This window comes from Gopherus flavomarginatus, chromosome 4 (genome assembly GCF_025201925.1).
Source record: "Gopherus flavomarginatus isolate rGopFla2 chromosome 4, rGopFla2.mat.asm, whole genome shotgun sequence".
Classification (NCBI taxonomy): domain Eukaryota; kingdom Metazoa; phylum Chordata; order Testudines; family Testudinidae; genus Gopherus; species Gopherus flavomarginatus.
The window spans coordinates 69813006-69836175 of record NC_066620.1 but is presented as its reverse complement, the minus strand read 5'-3'; the positions used below and the strand labels follow the sequence as shown (position 1 = coordinate 69836175).

Sequence of the window (23170 nt, the reverse complement as noted above, 5' to 3'; positions counted from 1 at the left end):
ATAATCTTGTATTCTCAGTGTCTCTCTCTGCCTTAGGGAATAAAAAGACAAAGAAAGATGGAAGACCACATTGTTTCAAGAGTATTAGAGCAAAGTAAGGAAAGGTTTACAAATGCAGAGAACCACTAGGTGTGCTTTACCAGAAAATATTTGTTGTATGTGAGAATCATTCATCTCGGTAATAGAACCTAATTGCTTGCAGTTTATTATTTAAAAACACTACTCAGGGCAAGGGCCATGTCTTCATATGTTTTTGGAGTATCTAGTGCAAACTAACCCTACTCAGGCACTAGTGTAATATAAAAGTAGTTATTAATCAAATCTGCTCCTGCAGCTACAGAATATGGAACTGAAATGTCAATATGTTAAAGTAGATTGATGCTTTGCAGTAAAACAGGAGAGTGGTTGACTTGCAAATGTTTCTTGAAGACATTAGTTTGCATTGGAATAACTGATTTAGAAATCTGAACTGAGATAATACATATATATCCCCAAATCAGTAGTATTATCATGAAGATTTTTTTTAAACAAAAGTAAAGTAGAAAGCGGCTCTTTGAAGCTGAAAAGCCAGCAAAACAATGCATAAAAAGTGTAGTGTCTGTGTTTATCATTTGTTAGTTTGTTAAAAGGAGATGGGGTGAAGACTAGCTTCCAGCATAGAGGTTATGCTTTAGTATTTCTTCTGAGGACTTCACACAGTGCAATTAAAAAACAGATACAAACTCTATAGAGTTCTCACTTTTGTTAGTTAAGGCTAGAGTTAATCATTGCCCAGCTTTATAAACAAGGCAGCAGAATTCCCCTATCTCACCCCACCCCCAGATATACATGCATTCAACAGAATCAGGAGGGGTACCAGTGCCATTTCAGAAAGCAGAACTAAAGCAGACTCTGCCAGGGCAGTAAGAGAAGGGTTTGAACAACTCCTGGGAAAGCTGATGGTTTTCAGGCCATAGTGACTCTTCTAGGAAGGAAACCTGAGACAGTGACTTCTCAGAATAATAATTAATACAGGAGAATGAATGGGCTGAGCACTTAGGCATCTTAAAGATTGTTGAGGATCTGGGCCTAATTCCTAGTGATTTCAATGGAAACTAGGTACCTAAATATTAGGGCTATCGAGCTACTTAAAAAAGTAATCATAAGATTAAAAAAATAATTGCAATTGATCAGTTTTAATTGCACCATTAAAACATAATAGAATACCATTTATTTTAGTATTTTTGGATGTTTTCTACATTTTCAAGTATATTGATTTCAATTACAACCCAGAATAAAGTGTACAGTGCTCACTTCATATTCTTTTTGATTAAATGTTTGCACTGTAAAATTAAAAGATACTGTATTTTTCAATTCACCTCATACAAATACTGTAGAGCAATCCCTTTATGGTGAAAGTGCACCTTACACATGTAGAATTTTTTTTTTTTTTTTTGGTTAGATAACTGCACTCAAAAACAAAACAATGTAAAACTTTTAGACCTGTAGGCTCTCTCTGTCCTACTTCTTGTTCAGCTAATCACTAAGATAAGCAAGTTTGTTTATATTTACGGGAGATAATGCTGCCTGCTTCTAGTTTGCAATGTCACCTGAAAGTGAGAACAGATGTTTGCATGGCACTTTTATAGCCAGAGTTGCAAAATATTTACGTGCCAGATATGCTAAACATTCATATGCCCCTTCATGCTTTGACCACTATTCCAGAGGACATGATTCAATGCGGATGACACTTGTTTAAAAAAAAAAATGCATTAATTAAATTTGACTGAACTCCTTGGAGGAGAATTGTACGTCTCCTGCTCTGTGGTTTTACCTACTTTCTGCCATATATTTCATGTTATGGCAGTCTCAGATGACAATCCAGCATATGTTCTTCAATTTAAGAACACTTTCATTGCACATTTGAAAAGCTGCAAAGAAGGTACCAATATGAGATTTTTTAAAGATAACTACAGCACTTGACCCAAGGTTTAAGAATCTGAAGTGCCTTCCAAAATTTGAGAGGAACAAGGTGTGGAACATGCTGTCAGAAGTCTTAAAAGAGCAATACTCCAATACAGAAACTACAGAATTTGAACCACCAAAAAAGAAAATCAATCTTCTGTTCATAGCATCTGACTCAGATGATGAAAATGAACATGAGTCAGTCCGCAGTGCTTTGGATTGTTATCACGCAGAACCTGTGGTCAGCATGAAAGCTTGTCCTCTGGAATGATGGTAGAAGCATGAAAGGACATACGAATATTTGGCATATCTGGCATATAAATACCTCGCAATACTGCCACAACAGTGCCATGGGACTGCCTGTTCTCATTTACAATGTCACCTGAAAGGAAGAAGCGGGCAGCATTATCTCCTGAAAATGTAAACAAACTTGTTTGTCTGAGCGATTGGCTGAACAAGAAGTAGGACTGAGTGGACTTGTAGGCTCTAAAGTTTTACATTGTTTTGTTTTTGAGTGCAGCCATAGGCACTCCAGGGCTGGATTTTAGGTAGGCTCCTCCGCCTACCTCCCAGTGCCTGCCGCCGCCAAACAGCTGTAGCAATCTCCAGGAGGGAGAGCGAGGGGCAGGAACATGGTGCAGGGGAGGAGGCGGGGAAGAGGCGGGGCCGGGGCGGGGATTTGGGAAAGGAGTAGAATAGGGGCAGGGAGGGGGCAGAGTTGGGATGGGGACTTTGGGGAAGGGATTGAATGGGGCGGGACAGGGGTGGAGTTGGGGTGGGGCCTGCGGCAGAAAGCGGTCAAGCACCCTCCAGCACCATTAATAGTGGGCACCTATGAGTGCAGCTATGTAACAAATGAAAAATCTACATTTGTAAATTGCACTTTCACAATAAAGAGATTGCTCTACAGTACTTGTATAAGGTGAATTTAAAAATACTATTTCTTTGTTTCTTTTTACAGTACAAATATTTTATAATAAAAAATAATATAGTGAGCACTGTACACTTTGTATTCTGTTTTAACTGAAATCAATATATCCAAAAATATTCAGAAATACCAATTTAATTATATTATTGTTTTACAGTGCTATTACAAATTAATTGCAATTAATCACAGTTTTAATTGTGTTAATTTGTTTTGAGTTAATTGTGTGAGTTAACTGCAATTAACTGACAGCCCTATTAAATATCTTTTAGAATCTGGACCCTAATGTACAGAGAAAGAGATAAAGAACTATACTACAAAAAGAAAAGGAAGTCACCATCCTTAAAACTAAAGTCTCAGTTTAAAGCCATATGATTTTAAAAAGAAAAATTGAAACTTTGGAAGACCAACCATCTGAGAGTACTAAGAACAGCAGCAGGGAAAATCATATCCCAACTCTTTTGATTACTTATAGTTAACTTGTATTAGTATTTTGTTTCCTTTCTAACACAGAGATAAGGTAGCAGTTTGATTCACTACTACTGGGAATGCAATTAACATCTTTCTCACTCTGAATTTCAACATGCCAGAAGTGCTGCAGTGGAGCATGGCATTCACAGAGCAGTATAAGAATACATCCAAATGATTTTCTCCCTCCTCACACTACCTTGTAGCATTTGTTTTGTAATATAAAATTTTTGGAACAGTGGGACTTCAAATCCATTGCTGTGATTGGGTGCCTAATGGTCTGTATTTCAGAGATATGGATCATAAGCATAACCTCCCCTGCCCACACACAAGTATCACATTTTCAAAAGGAATGGCTGCATTAACTTCTACTTAGAGCAGGAGTGGGCAAACTGTGGCCCACAAGCCATTTTAAGCCAGCCCTCAAGCCACACCACATGGCTCGGCCTGTTCCAGCACTCTGGTCGAGGCACAGGGTTGGGGGCCGCACCACGCAGCTCCCAGAAGCTGTGGCATGCCCCCGCTCCATCTCCTACGCGCTCCAATGGGAGCTGCAGGAGTGGTGCCTGCGGACAGAGAAGCGTGCAAACCCACCTGGCTGCACCTCTCTGTAGGAGCCGGAGAAGGGACATGCCGCTGCTTCTGGGAGCCATTTGAAGTAAGCACCGCCTGGAGCCTGCACCTCTGAGCTTCTCTCCATACCCGAACCCTGTGCCCCAGCCTTGATCCCCCTCCCACCCTCCAAATCCCTCTGTATCAGCCCTGAGCACCCTCCTACACCCCAAACTCCGCATCCCCAGCCCCTGCCCCCAACCCCAGTTTTGTGAGCATTCATGGCCCACCAGGCAATTTCTATTCCCCGATGTGGCCCTTGGGCCAAAAAATTTGCCCACCTCTGACTTAGAAACTGCTGGCCACCTATACTTAGCACCTTTACTTTGCACCTGTAAGGGGAACAGAAGTCACTCATGGCTTCCCAAGAATACCCGCAGTCCCCAGCACTGCTCCTATTTCCTGGGCATGTCACGCTGCTGAGGTAAGCGATGCCACCAATGACATGGAGTCCCCTCTTTGTCTTTTTTAGTTTCCAGAAATAGAAACAGTCATGTCAATTTTACCACTTGCTTTGTCATAGACCAGAAGCCCAGTTCTTCATTAGCCCAACTTTGGCTGTGTGGGGCAAGCCCAAGCCTGTTCCAATTCACACTCTGCAGCCCAGTGAGGGGTTTCGGGGCAGCAGAAAATACCCAGAGCCAGGGCACCTCAGCTCTTCTCCTCCATCCTACCCCCCCCCCAACCTCTAGAGTAGGGGTAGGCAACCAATGGCACCAGGGGAGCTGATTTTCAGTGGCACTCACACTGCCCAGGTCCTGGCCAGCTGTCCAGGGGGGCTCTGTATTTTAATTTAATTTTAAATGAAGCTTCTTAAACATTTTAAAAACCTTATTTACTTTACATACAACAATAGTTTAATTATATATTATAGACTTAAAGAAAGAGACCTTCTAAAAACGTTGAAATGTATGACTGGCACGTTGGAACCTTAAATTAGAGTGAATAAATGAAGACTGGGCACACCACTTCTGAAAGGTTGCCGACCCTAAGCTAGAGTCTGTACTATTGGCTCCTCACCCCCTGGCAGGAGCCTGCCGGGCTGAGAACTGGCCCGGTGATTTCCCTGGGGTCGACTCGCCCCCAAACCTCAGCCTTCCCTCTGCGCTTCGCCCACAGCTCCAGCCTCTCCCTGCCCCGCCCCCCAACCCAACCCGGCCCGGCCCGGCTCGGCTCGGCTCGCCCGCACACCCACGCAGCGGCCCCGCACTCACCGCCTGGCTGGGGACTGGACGGCTCTCGGCGGGACAGCAGCTCCCTGCTCCGGCTCCGCAGTCAGATGGCTCTGCCCCGGTTTCGTTTCCTTGCAGCGCCTTCCCCCGGCCCGCAGCAGCCGCCGCGCTCCGCCCCCGGATCGGCTCCGGAATCGAAACCGAAAGGAGGCGCCGCCGCCGCCGCCTGCTGGGCTCGCCTCCTCCGCGGGTGACGGGAGCGCGGCCGGGGACGGCAGGGAGGTGGGCTGGGGCTGCCCCTCGCAAGCAGCCGCCCCGGGAGGAGCCGCCTGCAGCGGGGAGTGGGGAGCCCAAACCCAGCATCTCCCCGCGGGTGCGGGCTCGGGCTCAGCGGGGAGCCTCTGCAGAGCCCGGGGCTCCGCTCGTGCCCCCTCCCTAGGCCTGAGCCTCAGTTCCCCCTTCGGGGGCTGCAGTTCAGCCGCCTGCTCGTCCTGCAGAACCAGAACCTGCCCCGACTCCGCTCCTCTGCGGGCCCAGCTCCTGCCTCTGCTCTTTTAGGCCTTTTTCTTCTGAGGTCCGGATGGTTGCCGTCTTAACCCCTGCCCCCATTTGCCCTGCCTGCTCAGGCAGGGAGCAGTTAATTACCGCATAGGGGGAGCTGGCCCCGTTGTCACTGAAAGGGGCCACACATCCTGCGACATGGGCCCTTCTGGCTAAGTTGCCCTGCTACCTGCAGATACCCAAGCAAGTCCATTCGCCCCTTCCACTGTTCCCCTTTCTTCCGGGGGCTGGGGGGGATGCTGACACTATAAATTATGGGTTTCAACTGCACAGCATCAAAGAGTCAATACACAGCCACCTACAACAAGATTAGAGATATTACTGGTTTTCTTGAACCTGCAATGGATTGAGAATCTGACACTATTATAAGGAAAAGAAAAAAACGGCCCAGCTCCGCAAAAGGGAGCCAGGCTCTTACAAAATCACAGGAACAGCCCTAGGATCCACAAAGCCTGAGTTGGGTGCCTAGCTCCTCTGTAATGAATGAGGAGAGATGGGCAGCTTAGAATGTGATTCCCCAAAGCCAGCACACTAGGTGGAGAGCCACCTAACTCTAGCCAATGACTATATCTAATGAATTCCATCAGCCTAATATTTTTCCTGGGTAGCTTTTGGCCATCCAATGAGTTGGTTGAGTCTATAAAATGTGTTAATCAATACAATTATTTGACAAATATTAGTGAAATTAATCAAACACTAGAGTTGCCATAATTTGACTATACTTATCTTAAGGAATGAGAGAGGAGAACATTGGCTAAAGCCAGTAAAACTAGTAACAAGGAGATGTGTTCAGAATGGAGGAGCACAACAGCCGGAGCAACAGATTCTCAAAGGAGTGTGAAATATGCCTCCCATCTATAGTGTGTGTTTAGGAGATGGATCCCTTAAGACTAAACCTGCCTATTCTAAATAAACTCCAACATTTCTACCACATGGGTAGGAACGGTCTATGCATATAATCACATTATTGGAGTTTGGTTATGGAAATGTAGCCCCTCTCCTGTCCACTGGCTCAGCGTGAGGTTGTTCAAGATAGGGTAAGTCTACCTAGTGGTTTTTACACAACTTTGGGAAACTTTGAGCTTGGGGTTACTCTGTATGCTCTGTGTCGTATGTCAGCGTGTATGCATCTCAGACCAGACCCACTCAGCCAAACCACTAGGAACAAAGTTTTAGGTTTAGTAAAGAAACAGAGAAGAGGAGAGCAGCATCTTCTCTGCTTGCCTGCCTCCTGCTCCCAGCTTCAGTCAGTGCTGAAACTTCCAGCTAGAAGGGCAGAGGGGATTTTTTATAACAGAACCCCCTTACAAATATGTTCTAACTTCCATCAGGGCCGGCTTTAGGAAGTGCAGGGCCCAATTCTAACATTTTCAGCGGGGCCCCGGCAGGGTTGACTTAAAAAAAAAACATAAAAAAAGCCTTTCATTTCTTAGCAACCAGTTCCCTATAAAAAGTTCTAATTTAAGGGATGTGCCACAGTATGTATGTTTTGTACCAATAGGGTTACCATACATCTGTATTTTTAAAAATTCCTCCTGGATGGCGATTTAAGAACCAGAAAGTTGGACATGCCCGGGAAAATACGGATGTATGTTAACCCCATCTAAAGTTCTTTTTTAAAAAGATGGGCCTGAACTAGAAATGAGCTCCGTTTCACATGTGTGGGGCCTGCCACTCCCTGGGGGTGCGCTAGGGTGACCAGATGTCCCGATTTTATAGGGACAGTCCCAATTTTTGGGTCTTTTTCTTATATAGGATCCTATTACCCTCCACCCTGACCCAATTTTTTACACTTGCTGTCTGGTCACCCTAGGATGTGCACATGTATGGGTCCCAGCTGCTCCCTGCCACCCTCATTGAAGCAGGTGTGCAGAGTTACTGCCCTGGGAACTGCACGGCACCAGTGGACATGGGGCTGGCTGGAGGCAGGGGTGGGGTTGGCTGGACGTCGGATTGGCAGAGCTGGAGACAGAGAAGTGCGGAACTGGCTGGCTTCAGGCAGTGGGGGTGCAGCAGGGGTTGGCTGGAGACAGGGCAGGGGGTGCAGGGCTGGTGCAGGCAGGGCAGGATATGTGGGAGGGGCTGGCTGGTGCGGGCAGGGCAGGGGGTGTAGGGCTGGTTGAAGATGGGCTGGCTGCGGGCAGGGAGTGCGGGGCTGGCTGCAGGCAGGGCAGGGGGTACAGGGCTGTGGGCAGGCCAGGGGGTGCAGCAGAGGCTGGCTGCGGGCAGGGGTGTGGGTACAGGGGGTACAGTCCACCCTGTATGGTGAGTGCCCCCTCTTCCTCCCTGCCCCACCGGGGTAGCAGCAGCAGCCCAGGACTTGAAGGCTATTTAAAGGGCCCGGGGCTCCCCTGCTTCCACTGCCCCAGCGCGGGAGCCCTGGGGAAGCAGTGAGGCTCTGGTGACTATTTAAAGAGCCAGGGCAGTAGAAGCGACTGGAGCCCCGAACTTTTTAAATAGCCCCCAGAGCCCTGCAGCCCTACCCCAGGGCTCCAGCAGTGGGGCTCTGGTGGCAATTTAAAGGGCCTGGGGCTCCAGTCCCTGCTGGGATCCCCAGGCCCTTTAAATTGCCCCCTGGGGAAGCCAGGCCGCCTCAGTACAGCGCACCAGCGGGGCTTGGGCGCGGGGCCCTCCTAGATGCAGGGCCCGATTCAGGGGAATTGGTTGAATTGGCCTAAAGCCGGCCCTGCTTCCATAATAACTAAACCTCAAAACAAACAAGCCCATGTTCTCCTTTTGTGTCATTTAAACTCCTCTATGATGCTCCTTAAGCCCTTTTTGGTCCTACCTGTAAAGAAACAGAGAACAGGATTACAGTCCAGCAGCTTCCTCTCTGCTTGCCTGCCACCTGCTCCCAGCTTCAGCTAATGCTGAAATTTCCTGGTCCAATGGCAGAGGCTACATCCTGGGGGAATCAGGAAGTTCTCCCAGCATTCCACAGTTTGTAGTTCACACATCTGCTGTTAAAGCAGACTGGACCTTGGGCTACAGAAATAAGGATTTTTACATTTCCATCATTGATATGTACAGCGCCTTTGCAAACAGGCAAAAGTAACTTCAGTTTGTATAAGTTTATTTGGTTGACTAAAAGCAAAAAAAAAAAATGCAAATACAATGTAAATTAAGGTAAAGACCTAGAGACTCCTATTGATTTATTAATCTGAGGCAGGGAAACATGAAACCAAACTTACAGGTACTATAAATTAAAGCCCTAAACATGTTACAAGGTATCATTGGAGTGGTATAATAAGCTAATTCATGGATTTTAGGGCCCCAAAATACCATTAGATCAATTATAGATAAGTATAGCAGCTCCTGCCCTCCATTCACCAGGAAAAGAAGCAGAAAGAATGCTGTTAACTTTGTCCCATTGCTATACATTTTAGAGTTCTCTGATACACACTTGGTTTAAGAACTTTGAGAAACTAGGAGTAGCCACTCATGATAGTTCTGTTTCTGTCCAGCAGAGGGTAGTGGTTCACCGACAAACATCACTGCCACCACCACCACACAGAAATGACAGTCCATTGCTAATATATTTGTGTAACTCAGGCACACGGCCCACCAGGGTGTCAAAATCAGATTCAGGACTCACAGTTTGTCAGATCACTCTGTTTTATTAGCAAAGCACTCTGCTAATACACCCAGATAATGTGTGAGTCCCATGTAAGGCTTAAGCTACTTTATTTATACAGATAAAAAGGGCACAAACTTAACAAGATAACAAAGGGAACAGAACTGATAAGTTCACCTGGGGCTAGACACACATATCTTATTTCCTTATTAACTCTTACCAATCTCCTGCTAATGTCCCACCATTAGCTTAAGTGGACCCATTATTTCATAACTTAATGTTTCTCTTCCTGACAACTTTATTTCAACATTCCTCATTCCTGCTTAAAGGAACATACAGCATTTCTTTAATCCATTCTACTTTTACAATCTAATTCGTTCTGCTTTCACAAGGGTAATCCGCTGGCGAGCTGCAAGACATTTTGTTTATGCTGACCATCCACAAGCACCACCCCCAGCAGCTCCCAGTGGCCATGGTTCACTGTTCTCGGCCAATGGGAGCTGTGAGAAGCGTTGGGCCACAGGGACATCTTGGATGCTGCTTCCCATAGCTTCCGTTTGCCAGGAACGGCAAACTGCGGCCACTGGGAGCTGCAGGGGCGCCTGTGGTCAGTCAATGTAAACAAAATGTCTCACAGCCTGATGGGCCGCATGCTGAAAGTTGATGACCCCTGATGTAACTCCCCTGGGATTCTTTTATAAGAGAGCTGTGGCTCTGGAACAATTTGTATAGTGGAGGTGCTGAAAGCCATTGAACAAAACTCTAAACCCTGTATATGATAGAAACCACTTCAAGCCAGCGGGTGCCACTACACCCCCAACACCCATGTGAAAGAGTGCCTCAAGAATGGTTGGAAATGCTTTTTCCCCCCTTTCTTCACCGCTAGATGTGTTTCCTACATAGGGCTTCCACTCACTATTTTTATCTGATGAATATTTATCTCAGCACTATTTTCATATCCTGCCTCCTCTCATTCACATCTCTTAACAGCTCAAGTATTGTGCACAGTGCCCTCTTCAGAATGAGGTAACTTCATAACTATCCCTATAGCTGCAGAAGCATCAGTCAGGTAAGACCAGGGCCTTCTATTGACAGACATATAATTGCCTTTTGAAAACCACACATGATTATGTTCCAACACCTAAGATGGATAGAGGTAAGTAGAGGTTTTTCTCTCTAGCAGGTGGGAGAAAAGCTTCTACTTAACCATTCCCTTGCTTGTTGAGATCTCTTGAAGTTCCTCACAGTCCTCTCTTGTCTTGACTAACATCAACACCTTACTTCAATTGGCAACTTTTGCTACCTCATTATTCACCCCCCTTTCTTTATCATGAATACTTATATTAAACAACACTAGACCTAGTACAGAACCTGGAGGAACTCTCCTTTAACCTTTTGCCAGGATGAAAATTGGCGATCAGCACAAATTAATGAACTCTAAAGCAATTTCATACAAGGCCGCAGAAAACATAGGAGTGTAGAGGACCAAATCAACTACTGAAGCTGATAGATGAGCCCAAAGAAAAAGCCCAGGGAGTTTAACACCCTGAGCTTTCAGAAAGTTTGGCTCTGGAGCAGAGCTCAATTTGAATTAATGGCAGATCAAGAAAAAATAAAATCTCAAATAGGCACAGAAACTTTGGTATACTATTCATATGTTCTACATGTTCAGCCAAATTCTTCTGTTACATCTATATAGGCCCAACAGCAGAATTTGGCCAATTATTTACTAGGTTCTCACGATTTCTTTATTTTGCAAATCCACGTGTGAAGATCTAAATTCTCAAATGTGAAAGGTAGTGAAATAGGTGATGATTAGTATCAGAGGGGTAGCCGTGTTAGTCTGGATCTGTAAAAGCAGCAAAGAATCCTGTGGCACCTTATAGACTAACAGACTTTTGGAGCATGAGCTTTCGTGGGTGAATACCCACTTCTTCAGATGCATGTGGTGGAAATATCCAGGGGCAGGTATATATATGCTAGCAAGCAAGCTAGAGATAACGAGGTCAGTTCAATCAGGGAGGATGAGGCCCTGTTCTAGCAGTTGAGATGTGAAAACCGAGAGAGGAGAAACTTGTTCTGTAGTTGGCAAGCCATTCACAGTCTTTGTTCAATCCTGAGCTGATGGTGTCAAATGAAGAAAATTGCACAAATACAGACAGATATCATCTTCCTTTCCAAATGCAAACGGATGGACATCATACCAAATGGACTAAAGGTAAAAAATCCACTGCTATCTACTTACTACACAGACCACAGTGAGAGATTATGCCATACTCTATCAAAAAAACTGAGGAACCACCTGATCAGCATCCTATACAGCAAACAGGAAAACATCAGAAAAGAGCTCTCCAACCTGGAGACTCTCATTAATAACCAAACTTCTATACAAACGGACTTCACTAGAATAAGACAGGAGATCTACATTACTCACTTCACCTCTCTACAAAGGAAAAAGGACTGTAAGCTGTCTAAACTGCTACCTGCCACATGGGTCCACAACCGTGGTACCCCTAACCCACCCAGCAATATCGTCAATCTATCCAACTACACACTCAGCCCAGAAGAAAAGTCTGTCCTATCTCGGGGACTCTCTTTCTGCCCTGCCACCCCCACCAACATGATACAGTTCTGTGGCGATCTGGAAGCCTACTTTTGCCGTCTCCGACTCAAAGAATACTTCCAGGACAACACTGAGCAGTGCACTGATACACAGGTGCCCTCCCACCAACAGCACAAGAAGAAGAACTCCACATGGACTCCTCCTGAGGGTCGAAATGACAGTCTGGACCTATACATTGAATGCTTCCGCCGGCGTGCACAGGCAGAAATCGTGGAACAACAACATCGCTTGCTTCACAACCTAAGTCGTGCAGAACGCAATGCCATCCACAGCCTCAGAAACCACCCTGTCATTATCATCAAAGAGGCTGACAAAGGAGGTGCCGTTGTCATCATGAACAGGTCTGACTACCAAAAGGAGGCCGCCAGACAACTCTCCAATACCAAATTCTACAGGCCACTTCCCTCAGATCCCACTGAGGAATACACTAAGAAACTACAGCATCTACTCAGGACACTCCCTACACTAACACCAGAAGAAATCAACATACCCCTAGAGCCCCGACCAGGGTTATTCTATCTACTACCCAAGATCCACAAACCCGGAAATCCTGGACGCCCCATCATCGCGGGCATTGGCACTCTCACTGAAGGACTGTCTGGATATATGGACTCTCTACTCAGACCCTATGCCACCAGCACTCCCAGCTATCTCCGTGACACCACTGATTTCCTGAGGAAACTACAATGCATTGGTCACCTCCCATAAAACACCATCCTAACCACCATGGAGGCTCTCTACACAAACATCCCACACACAGATGGAATACAAGCTGTCAGGAACAGTATCCCTGATGATGCCACAGCACAACTGGCTGCTGAGCTCTGTGCCTTTATACTTACACACATCAAATTTGATGACAATATATATCTCCAGATCAGTGGCACTGCTATGGGCACCCGCATGGCCCCACAATATGCCAATATCTTTATGGCCGACCTGGAACAACGCTTCCTCAGCTCTCGTCCACTCACGCCCCTTCTCTACCTACGCTACATTGATGACATCTTCATCATCTGGACCCATGGGAAGGAGACTCTGGAAAAATTCCACCATGATTTCAACAGCTTCCACCCCACCATCAACCTCAGCCTGGACCAATCTACATGGGAGGTCCACTTTCTTGACACCATGGTGCAAATAAGTGATGGTCACATTAACACCACCCTATATCGAAAACCTACCAACCGCTATGCCTACCTTCATGCCTCCAGCTTCCATCCTGGACACATCACACGATCCATTGTCTACAGCCAAGCACTGAGGTACAACCGCATCTGCTCTAACCCCTCAGACAGAGACCAACACCTACAAAATCTCCACCAAGCATTCTCAAAACTACAATACCCGCACGAGGAAATAAGGAAAGAGATCAACAGAGCCAGACATGTACCCAGAAGCCTCCTACTGCAAGACAAACCCAAGAAAGAAACCAACAGGACTCCACTGGCCATCACATACAGCCCCCAGCTAAAACCCCTCCAACGCATCATCAAGGATCTACAACCCATCCTGGACAATGATCCCACACTTTCACAGGCCTTGGGTGGCAGGCCAGTCCTTGCTCACAGACAACCTGCCAACCTGAAACATATTCTCACCGGTAACTGCACACCGCACCATAATAACTCTAGCTCAGGAACCAATCCATGCAACAAACCTCGATGCCAACTCTGCCCACATATCTACACCAGCGACACCATCACAGGACCTAACCAGATCAGCCACACCATCACTGGTTCATTCACCTGCACATCCACCAATGTACTATACGCCATCATATGCCAGCAATGCCCCTCTGCTATGTACATCGGCCAAACTGGACAGTCTCTACGGAAAAGGATAAATGGACACAAATCAGACATTAGGAATGGCAATATACAAAAACCTGTAGGAGAGCACTTCAACCTCCCTGGCCACACTATAGCAGACCTTAAGGTGGCCATCCTGCAGCAAAAAAACTTCAGGACCAGACTTCAAAGAGAAACTGCTGAGCTTCAGTTCATCTGCAAATTTGACACCATCAGCTCAGGATTGAACAAAGACTGTGAATGGCTTGCCAACTACAGAACCAGTTTCTCCTCTCTCGGTTTTCACACCTCAACTGCTAGAACAGGGCCTCATCCTCCCTGATTGAACTGACCTCGTTATCTCTAGCTTGCTTGCTAGCATATATATACCTGCCCCTGGATATTTCCACCACATGCATCTGAAGAAGTGGGTATTCACCCACGAAAGCTCATGCTCCAAAACGTTTGTTAGTCTATAAGGTGCCACAGGATTCTTTGCTGCTTTTAGGTGATGATGTAACATCAGAATGAAGTTAAGATTTAGTATTTGCAGTATTTATCATATTTTAGCTTTGCTCCCAGTTTAGTTCCAGCTAAACACTCTTTAAATTCGACATCCATTTCCTGGCTCTGAGCTTCAGTGAAGAGATTCTTCCAATCTCCAATATCACCTGTGAAAGAATAATGAAAGAAATTATAATATCACAGGTCAGGAACATATCATTGAAATGCTGACACAAACAGCTGGAATGACTGAACGTATTGCCAAATTTCAAACCCACGAAAGGCTTGAATCTTGTATGAATGTGGATTGGGTAATTCCAGTTAAAGGTTAAAGAAAAAGCCTTGCAGTAAGTTTTATAGGTATATGTGTAAACACCCTTGAAAAGAGAGAGCTAATATTTTGACAGAACAGCAAGTGCCCGGTTGATCAGCTGCTTATGGATGTCCATTTTCTAAAGATAAAAATTGATCATCAGCTATGAATTAAATACATTAATCACAGAAGCCACAAGAGGCATATGCTTTTAAATGTTAATTGGCCCTCATGACCAATTTGGATAGCTGTTCTAAGCCTTGAAATGACTATTATCATTCTGTATAAACGTACCTTTTCTGAAAAGCATGGGAGCAAGTGTGCCATGTGTTTCTTGGGATTTGTTGCTCATTGATTTGAATGTGGCATTCTCTGCAATAGACTGAATCTTCTCCTCAGGCAGAGAGAATCCCAAAAATTTTGCTATTTGTTTCACTCCTACAGGTGAGTTCTGAAAAACAAAAATTTGCTGGAGTTATGTATGAGTCAAAGAAAATATGACCTACATTTTCCTATTCTCATTTGTCAAATTAATGTAGTAGATTTTATCCTCATCCATACACAGAGCAGAACATTAGAAAAGCATAATAAGTTCAGCAGCAAGAGGTTGCAGGAATGGGTGGTTACTTTTGATAAGATTTTGGTATCTGCCTCCCTTTGCCAAATGGAAATCTGTTAAGAGAATACTCAGTCTTTTGCATTTCTCTCTTTTTTAGTATTTATTTCTACTGATTACATTTATCAAGCAGCATCAATTAGTATTGTTCTGTACAAACATGGGTATTACCTGTCCCCAAAAATTTAAGGTCCTCATCCCGCAAACTTGCACATGCTTCACTTTCAGCATGTGAATAGTGTCATTGAAGCAAATGGAACTACTCACATGCACATGTCTAAGGAGGATCAGGGCTTTCTTGCTGGAAAATGAAGGTGGGCTGCAGAGAGAAGAGCTAGTAGCTAGTGGGAAAAAAGAACTGCTATTTCATATGCCTGCCTTCTCCTAGTCTTTGAAATGCACAATAAGGTTTTGCCTGGCACAAAGTGAAAATTGGACTGGACAAGATATTTGCAAATGTACTGAAGGGAACAATTCTGTATACAAACAGGTTTTTCCCATGTCTCATTTCTACAAAAATTCACCTCTTTCATTTCTTCATATGTGATGATCATGATATTCTCTTCATCCATGTGTTTGTTCCAGGAAAGAGCATGGTCAAAATATGAACTCCACGTGACTGAAATGAAATACAGGTGATAGATTTAAAAAGAAAATAATTTAAAGTATATTTAAATTACCCCTGAGATGAAAGGTACAGGCTAACTTCAATATAGAGTCCTGGAGACCTTAAATTTTTTTAATCCTTCAACTGCCTCTTTGTACTTCATTTATGAAATGGATTGTTAGAAATCATTCACTCCAGACTTGATTTTTCACTTTCTCCTTGAAAATATTTTTCAGAATAAATCCATACATCAAGACTCTACATGGCAAGTATACAACAAATTAAAATACTAAAACAAGAGTGTATGTATCTTCAGAGAGTACCTGTATTGTCTAACCACAGCAGGGACAGTGCTTGCAGGCAGAGGCAGCACGCAGAGCTGCCTAGCCATGTCTCTGTCTAGGAGCTGAGCAGGGGGGATGTCACCATTTCTGGGGAGACCCCCAGGTAAGTGCCACTCAGAGCCTGCCTCACCCCATCCTGTGCCCCAACCACCTGCCCCCTCCCACAGCCAAATTCTTCTACTGGGGGAGGCAGGGGCGGTGGCCTGAGACTGCCCCAGTAGCAGCCAGTGAGACAAGTGCAGGAGCTGACTAAGCTGCCCCTGAGCCAGGTGCACCGGCTGCTGCAAAAGTCACGGAAAGTCACGGAATCCATGACCTCTGTGACAAACTTGCAGCCTTAATTATTGTTAGTGGTGATGCTACAGAAGGAAAGAGCCCAGCCTGATTCACAAATCCCAGGTGGAATTTGAGGGGCTGGCAGTTACCTATAAAACATTGTTTATTTGTAAACTTAGCATCTTTGATCTGGAAGCAATTGAGACACACACATGGAATCCACAATGCATTTTTTCACTCTTTTCCCTCCTCCTTCCCCAGGAGAGCATCATTTGAAATGCAGGGTTGCTCTCATTGTTGTCTTCATTGCGTCTGTTTGAGCCTGATTGCTATGAAGCTCCCTGACCTGACGGGAAATTTGCCACTCATGCCTGTCCCTACAGGGTGAACTCTCTTTGAAATTGGAACTATTTGGCAACAGATGATAGAATAAAAAATGGAGTTCTTCAGTTTAGAAAAGGGGTTTTATCTATTTTGATTGTAGCTCCAACCTCTGCACAACTGTAAATAGATAAAGGGTCTAAGTTCTGGGGTGCACCTAAGAGAGTTAGAAGCCTAAGTCTCATTTCCAAAAGTAACAATGTTTAGGATCAAATATTTAAATGTATCTAGGCATCTAAATATGTCTAGTACAATTTTCAAAAGTGTTTAAATTCAGTAGAAGTTAGGCACCTAGGCACTTCTTGAGAAGCACACTAGGCATCTATTTTCATCTTTAAGTGCTTTCAGGGCTGGCACTTCCATTAGGTGATGCTAGGCGGTTGCCTAGGGCGCCAGGATTCGGGGGTTCGCATTTTGTGCGCTTCCCACAGTGCGCACAAGAGCTTCCAGTTCTGCTCCCGTCACGCCACTGAAGAAGGACCTTCTGCCGACATGCCGCGGAAAACAGCGGCAGGCAATTGAGCAGCTCAATGACTGCCGCTGTCGCCTGCGGCATTTCGGCGGAGGGTCCTTCTTCGATGGCGCGACGGGAGTGGAACCGCCCCCCTAATTCTCCATGGGAAGCGCACAAAATGCCGCCCCCCTAATTCTGCCTACGGCACCAGAAACCCTTTTTAAAACTTTTTAAAATCTGGCCCTTAGAAGCATAAGTCTGATTGAAAAACAAAGAGAGTTAGGAGCCTTAGTCACTTAGGTACTTTTGAAAATTTACTCCAAACCTTTATTCTGAGTGTCTCTAGGGCTATGTTTACACTGTCTGATTCCCCTGCTCATGTATACTTGTGCCACCTCTCATTGTGCTAATGTGAGCCTAACTAGCAGTGTAGCCGTGGTAGCATGAGGTGTGGCAGCGGAGCCATGGCTGAGTACTGCACTAAGTACAAAGCCATGGTGAGTATGAACTCTTCACAGCTTAGCTGCTGCTGTTACCTGTGCTACCACAGCTATACTGCTATTTATACTCACACTAGCTTGATGAGAGCTAGCATGAATATGAACCTGTACATGAGAAGGGGAATCACACCCCAACTCACAGTATAGACATAGCCTAAAACAGATACACCTGCTCTAAGGTGCAGATGAAAGAATGAGAAAAAGGGAGCTGAGACCAAAGGGGGAGAGATTCACGAATCTAGTTATTAAGACGTGAAATCACAAGGAGGAGGTGCCTTCTGGAGGCAGAGTAAAGCTGGGGATGAAGTAGAATCCCAGTTAAAAGTATCAGCCTGATTATTCGAATGGCTCCACACCAATGTTCCCACTCCTGAGGACTCTGCCAGGGTTGGCCAAGGGAGAAGCACCTTCAACTCCTTAGCACCAGGTCCTCCACCCAGATCCTTAGTTTGGATCTATTTGGGATTAATTTTAACATGATTATCATAGATTCCCTTTTTTGACTACAGACCAAAGAAGAATTGAGAACTTTGTACTAGAGTGTTTATACATGCCAAGATCTAACAACTGTACCTTCTCCACTCAGAACTTCTGAAAGAACTCATCCCAGGAGCTGGCATTTGGAAGCCCAGGATTTGTGTTGTAGAAGTGGTAATAGGATACAGCTACATCTTTTGGATTTCAAAATACCACCAATATCTTTTAAAACAACAAAGTCACATCAGTCCTGGGTATTTAAGGTAACCTTTAAGCTCAAGGGTCCTGCATTAAAAAAAAAAACATATCAGCTCTTACAGGAACTGCAGTTTGGAAAACGAAGCCTCAATCCTGCAATGTAGGGAACAGGAGAACAATTTATTGACTTCAGAGGATGGCTCCATGGAGCAATAAGGGCTATCCCATACAGATCACCTTGCCAGGCTGGGATCTAAGATTTGACCTCTTTGTGTGAATTACAGTGATCAGTAAAAATTAAATTCTATTTCAATTACATTGATCGGTAAATTTACAATTTTCTATTTCAATTACATAGATCAGTAAATCTACATCAATTGCAGTGATTGGTAAAAATTTAATTCTATTTTATCTATTTTGATTGTAGCTCCAACATCTGGAGGTTGGAATTTTTGGCCAGGCTGGAATTTTTGATTAATATATATACAAGAGAGAAAAATAATTAAACAAATCAATCAATAGCCTAGCGGTTAAACACGTATCTGAGCTGTGAGAGACCCAAGTTCAAGTCTCTACTTTGACTCTGGTTCAAATGTCTGCTCTCTTTTTCCTCTTAAGTTTTTCACAAAAAAATAAGTTCTTGGTTGTGGAACAAAATCTTGGACATTTTTGCAAAAACAGAATTCTTGTTTTCCAGGCAGCCTTAAAGCTAATAACTTCCCAGAGAAAATTGGGAGTCACTTGGAAAGTGGATAGTGTCCTCCATTATTAAAATGCTCACTTACCTTCATCTTCTTCTCAAAGACAGCCTTGGGAATATCATCATAATGGAGATGCGTGGAAAAGAGACGTGGAGAAGGTGCATTTTTTATTTTCTAAAGCAGAACAAGTGACAAAAGTGAACCATAGTATCCTTAACTTAAAGATGCTGACAATTTATAGTATCTGTACATTTACCCTGAAAAACTAATACAGTAATTCCTCACTTAACGTTGTAGTTATGTTCTTGTAAAATGCAACTTTAAGTGAAATGATGTTAAATGAATCCAATTTTCCCATGAGCTTTAATGTAAATGTGGGGGATTAGGTTCCAAGGAAATTTTTTGGGGGCAGATAAAAGGCATTATATACTGGTTGGGAAGTGCCCCTGGCTTACCTCACACAGGCACAGCCTACTGCAGGCAAGGATGCTACGAAGCACCTACACAGCAGCAGCAGCAGCAGCTTCCCCAGAGAAAAACAGGCACCAACTTTGCCAGGGGATGCTCCAGGCCCACCTCTTCCAGTCCCCGCTCCACTCCAAGCCCACTTCTTCCCACTTCCACTCCACCTCCTCTCCGGAGCAACTACATCCCCACTCCTTTGCTGCCTCCACCCCCGAAAGTCCAGCTGTTTGGCAGTGCTTAGGCCTTTCTGGGAGGGAGGGGGAGGAGCAGAGATGCAGTTCTTCCCAGCTGTTCTGGGAAGCACTGGGAGGGAGGGGGAAGAGGTGGAGAAGAGGAACTTGTGCAATGCTCCCTTGTAAAGTTGCTGCTCTTCCACAGAATCTTACAAGCAGTTGCCAGAAGAGGCAGCCAAACAACATTATAAGGGAGCATTGCACAACTTTAAGCTATCATGTTCTCTAATTGAGCAGCAACATAACTTTGAAACAACATTAAGTGGGAGGATGTTAACTGAGGAGTTACTGTTTTATATATATATATATATATACAGTAATTGTTAAATTGTAGTGTCTCTTCTTACTTCTTATCATTCATAAGGTCATTGAAGTGACATTTGTTACTCAAAATAAGGTGTAAATTTTTAATGGTGAGAGTAATTAACCATTGGGACAATTTATGAAGGGTCATGGTGGATTCTCTATCACTGACAGTTTTAAAATCAAGATTGGATGTTTTTCAAAAAGATCTGCTCTGGGAATTATTTTGTGGAAGTTCTATGGCCTGTGTTACACAGGAGGTCAGACTAGATGATCACAATGGTGCCTTCTGGCTTTATAATTTATGTACCTATGAAGAAGAGAGGTTAAATGTCTTGCCTGAAGCCAGACAATACATCAATAGCAGAGTTGTGATTAAAGATCTCCTAACTCTTTAATTCCAATCTTGTGCTTTAATCATAAGACCACATAAAGAAAGGTAAGAGTCCAGCTGGTGTCACTACTCATGATTTGCAATTATCACTTCTAGATAGATAGACAGATTTTGCCATATTCATTAGCAGAATTACATATGCTCCTGATCCTGCAAAAAATTTAGTCATGTTGTGACAGATTTTTGTTACTAATTTGCCTGGAGCGTCAGGTGATTAGGTGGCCATAGGATTGTTTGGGGAGGAGATGACATAACACACCAAGTGTTTACATTTTAAAGCATTATTAATAAAATAATAAAATACAGCAGAGAGCGCTGGGACTGTTTTTATGTTACGTAGGGGAAGAAAGGAAGCGTTAATGCCCCCCGCGCCTGCGGGATGTCCACCAAAGCCGCGGGACCAGTGGACCCTCCACAAGCAAGCCGCAGAAGGCAGCCTGCCTGCCATGCTTGGGGCAGCAAAATCCCTAGAGCCACCCCTGCCTGTAAATAAACTGGAAATCTGAGAGTTGTTTTTGTTTTTAATTTATTGAGCCTGGGAATCCTGTGAACTGTCTTCCTTATGTAGCTGCTCAGTCCATGGCTGTGCCAGGAAAAATTAAGCTTAACGGTTAGTTTCTTTCATAATGGGAGTTATAATTTAAGTGCTTTCTCAACTATGCCTACAATGCTGCTTAGGCAACAGTATAATGTATTCATTATTTAGGTACTCTGGTTAAATTTCCTAAATAGCTGTAATGGTGATTTCCCATTACCCAATCAGATTCCCTTTCGGTTTTCTTAGAACAAACTTCTTCTCCTGCATCTAGAAAACTCCTTTCTTCCTTCAGATCCATCTTCAAAGCACATGTCCTACCGGGCCTTTACACACACGACGCTCGCAAGCCTCTGTCACCGCCTCCAGTTCTTGCCATTTCTTACAGTAGGATTTTCAACATTTCTCAGCACTGGTCTAACTTTACACCTATGGACTTCAATGGGAGCAGATTTAGGCTAACACTGATCACCTTTGAAAATCTCACCCTAAATATCCTGTGTGTGTGAACTGTCTAGTCTGTGCCTGTTCTAGACTTGTCACAGGGCTAATGGGTCTTGATAACTTTGTTCAGCTCTGAGCATATGGTTGGTGTTTTATTAACAATAAAGCTCTGGGGCAGATTCTGGCCTGGATCTGAATTCTGTAGGTTGATCCCATCTCTTTACAATATATATGAAGGTTTAATCGTGCAGAAGCACAGAGACTGACATATGCTAAATTTCCTGACAACTGTCTTTTTAAGCTTTATATAATGCTGGATGACTCTTTCCATTTAACTTAATATAGCCAACAACATCTATGTCTTGGTGCTAAATCACTGCTGGATACAACCCATGTTTCTGAAATTATGGAAGAAGAAAACACACAGCTTACTGATACACTGCTTCCCTGTGACAAATGAGGATTTACTGCAAGTTGCATTTAAACTTCCATGCTTTTCTACATTTTCAGTATGATCACACACATATTTGACACCTATCATGTTTACTTTTCATTTTGCACAAAAAAATCTACACTCACCGCATTTAGGATAAGTCACTAGGAACACATTGTCTTGTCTAAATTCTATGGTGTCCAGCGCTTGGAAGATCTCAGCACTGCACAATTCAATAGGGTACAGCACCTCCTTGTAGGAGAACAGCAGCTCTTCAGATTCCTTTCCTTTAACATCATCAAAATATTTCTCTATTTCCTTAATAATACCGCTCTTAGTCATGGCTGGAGCTTTCTGTGCCTCTTGCCAGATTCTCTCCTTAAACAGCATGTCTCTAGCATTCTTTAGGGTACAGAGGCAGAGGGGGAACTTTTAACCATAAACTTCTAGGCACATGCACTGTCTGACTCTGCTCCTCTTGCCCAGCAGTGAGGGAAACAGCAGCTAAAAAAACAGTTCTGAATTGCACAGTCCCTGGTGTGAACTCTTGGCTGTAAACTGCAACTGATTTCAGCTGGTGCTGTAGATTACACTGAACTTTAGCTTCTCCTGGGAGTGAGTAGTGCTGGAGGAGTAACTGTCTATAGACATTACTAGCGGGGAAGAAGGAAGATAAATTATGCTGATTCAACTCCTCGCACCTCACACAGAATGATATGAATACTCTTTCACCTGACCCTCTTGCTGCTAGTTTTCCACCTTGTGTAAAATTATCTACATGGGCCAGCCTGGGATTTGCTGCTGGAGAATCTTTGCAGTTGGTTGCGTGAAAACTGGGAATAGCAAAACTGGATGAGTCATAATGACAGGAGAGAGAAAGGAGTAAAGGTGAAGCGGGGCAACTGCTTCTCATGCTTCTAGGATTACAATGGTTTTACTAGGGAGTGACTGGGAGCTCTTCAGAGTAAACATTTTCCTAACCTTCTCCTATAAAGCCTAGTAATAATACACAGCTAAACCCAAACTTGGCCAACACCAAACAGACAACCTTCATCGTTCAGGCTAGCTACCACAATATCTAATATTAACCTTCCACATAAGAACCTGCCAGCTCAACATAACCCAGTTAGACCCATTTACCAACATTCTTCAGAGACTCCATAACTCAGTTATAGGCCAGAAATCAAGTTAATTATGTCCAGTCTCAATATGACTCCAAGGTCATGTAAAAAGTCTTGGAAGACAGATTTGGCATCCCCTTGTGCAGAGTATATGCAAGGCCCAGCAAAACACACGTTTTATAATTCATATACACAGTAAGGA

General features: G+C 44.2%; 1 pseudogene; it reads right to left on the bottom strand.

Annotated features, from left to right (window-relative positions):
- Nucleotides 1-14209: 14209 nt before the first annotated feature.
- Nucleotides 14210-22237, bottom strand: LOC127050054 (sulfotransferase 6B1-like; annotated as a pseudogene).
- Nucleotides 22238-23170: the final 933 nt, after the last annotated feature.